This window comes from Myotis davidii, unplaced genomic scaffold (assembly GCF_000327345.1).
Source record: "Myotis davidii unplaced genomic scaffold, ASM32734v1 scaffold1847, whole genome shotgun sequence".
Taxonomy (NCBI): Eukaryota; Metazoa; Chordata; class Mammalia; order Chiroptera; family Vespertilionidae; genus Myotis; species Myotis davidii.
In genome coordinates this window covers 258,703-261,111 of record NW_006298444.1, presented here as the reverse complement: position 1 = coordinate 261,111, position 2,409 = coordinate 258,703, and the positions used below count along the sequence as shown (strand labels likewise).

The 2,409-nt window shown below is 38.4% G+C and overlaps 1 protein-coding gene across 1 annotated transcript in view; it reads right to left on the bottom strand.

The window, feature by feature from the left end:
* The window catches only part of LOC102762689 (putative P2Y purinoceptor 10), a 25,834-nt gene that overhangs the window by 23,087 nt on the left and 338 nt on the right, over positions 1 to 2,409 (bottom strand). The gene's annotated exons all lie outside the window — the stretch shown is intronic.

Genomic DNA, 2,409 nt, shown 5'->3' with positions numbered 1-2,409 from the left:
TTCTGAAAGAAAGAAATTTACATGATGAATTTTAACTCAGTGTTTTCAAAGTTATGTGTCCATGACACCCAGGAAATATCCAACATTTGTGAAATCTACAGCATGCGAAAATGTTAGAAAACAACATAACTGACAGCAAGAACATTTCACATTGATGGATTTGGCCAGATGTCACAGTAGGTGTATATCACAGCACGGGAAGCAAGGGAGGGGAGTCAGAAGAGGAGGCTGCACAGTCTCTGATTCTGGGCTGTTTGAATACCATTTACACATGAAATGGCTGGTGTTTTTGAGAAAAACACAATGGTAAAAAGGAAGAAAATTGTACCCTTTGTGACAGCATGGATAGACCTAGAGAACATTATGCTAAGTGAAATAAGGCAGTCAGAGAAAGATAAATATCACATGCTCTCACTCATTTGTGGATTATAATGAACAATGTAAACGGATGAACAAAAACAGATGTAGAGACAGAGAAGCATTAATCAGATGCTCAAAACTCGGAAAGAAAGCAGGGGAGGATGGGGGTGAGGGGGAAAGATCAACCAAAGGACTTGTATGCATGCATATAAGCATAAGTAATGGATGTGTACAACAGGGGGTGAGGGTGAGGGCAGGATTGGGGGGACAAGGGGACATTGGGGGGATAAGGACACATTTGTAATATCTTATTCAATAAAGGGAAAAATATTTAAAAAAAAAAAACAGGCAAAGAACCTGAATAGACACTTCTCCAAATAGGACATATGAATGTCCAATAGACATATGGAAATATGTTCAACATCACAATTCATCAGAGAAATGACAACTAAAGCCACAATGAGAAGGCGTTGGAGGTATAGTGGTGAGGATAGCTGCCTTCTAAAACCACAATGAAATATCACCTTAAAGGTGTCAGAATGGCTATCATTAACAAATTAACAAACAACAAGTGCTGGCAAGGATGTAGAGAAAAGGGAACCCTCATGTACTGTTGGTGGAAATGCATATGGTGTAGCCACTGTGGAAAATAGTAAGAGAAAGACAAATATGATTTCACTCATATGTGTAATCTAATAAACAAAATGAACTAAGAAGCAAAATAAAGACAGACTCATAGATAAAGAGTAGGCTAACAGCTATCATGGGAGGGTAGCTGGGAGGGTGTGAGGAGATTGAGCAAAAAATATGAAAAAGAAATGAGAAAAAAACTCATTGACACAGACAACAGTGTCGTGACACAACTGGTTATGAAGAGCCACCCCAAACCACCTAGAAGTATACTTACTTTTGTGACATCATATGCTCCACTACTGCCAGAATTTGAGCAGACTACACAACTTGAACTCAACAACTTTCCCAAAAGAGCCCAAAAAGGAACTACTTTTGACCAAAGTAGGACATGTGTTCAACAGAAACCATTACAAAGACAATTACCCTGAATGCATGACCTGATTATGTATATACTGTAGGCCATTTCCTGCCTCAGTATACCAGGATAGCACCTATTTTTAGCAGTGAATAATTGTACCGTGTCACAATTGCTAAGAGATAAAGTCAATTAATAGGAATGGTCATGACACCCCATCCATTTTAACAACCAAAATAAAAATGTTCCACTTGCAGGATCCTTGGTACTGAGACTACTCCCACCCCCCAATAAACCACAACAAAGCTTGTTATCATTCTATTCAGAATGATCCTGATACCAACTGGTGTAACACAGTCCACCTTTAAGTACTCCCCAACTGAAAAATATTTCGTTTTTACTCAGTCATCTTTGTTCAAAACCAGAGAGTTTGCAAGCATTCAGAGTAATGAGAACAATAATCAGAGAGATAGGTGTCTCTACTTGGGGTTCTGTTGTCCAGTAGGGCTGAACTTGAGTCAAAAGTCACCTTTCAAAATATCAAAAAATGATTCTGAACAGACTGAGATCATTATACCAGAGCTTATCAACTGAGATATTACCTCATTTCCTAACATAAAATCCAACATAGTTATAAATACATCCACAGTATTCTCTTGGAGATACAGGCTGCTATCAGGGAAGGGAGCATGATTTAGAAGACACAGGTTCTAGTTCTAGCTCTATCACTAACTATATGAATTATCCTAAGTGTCCTCACTGGCTCTCAGTTTTTCCATCTGTATTGTGAAGGATTTGGCTCTCTAAGAGCTCTTTCAGCCACCAAATCTATGATCTCAAGTTCTTTTCGTCTCTTTTGCTGTATCTATGAGAGCTAATCTTACCAAAGCAATGGGACTAGACATAAAAACTTCATTATGAAGCTAGGTAAATAATACAGAACAAGAATTTAAATCCTCTTTTTCCGGCTGAATATGCTACAACAAACTCACTGAACACTATTTTCTTACTACTTGTGCCAACTTCCTAGGTTGACAAGGAAACAAAGAGCCTCAGGACAG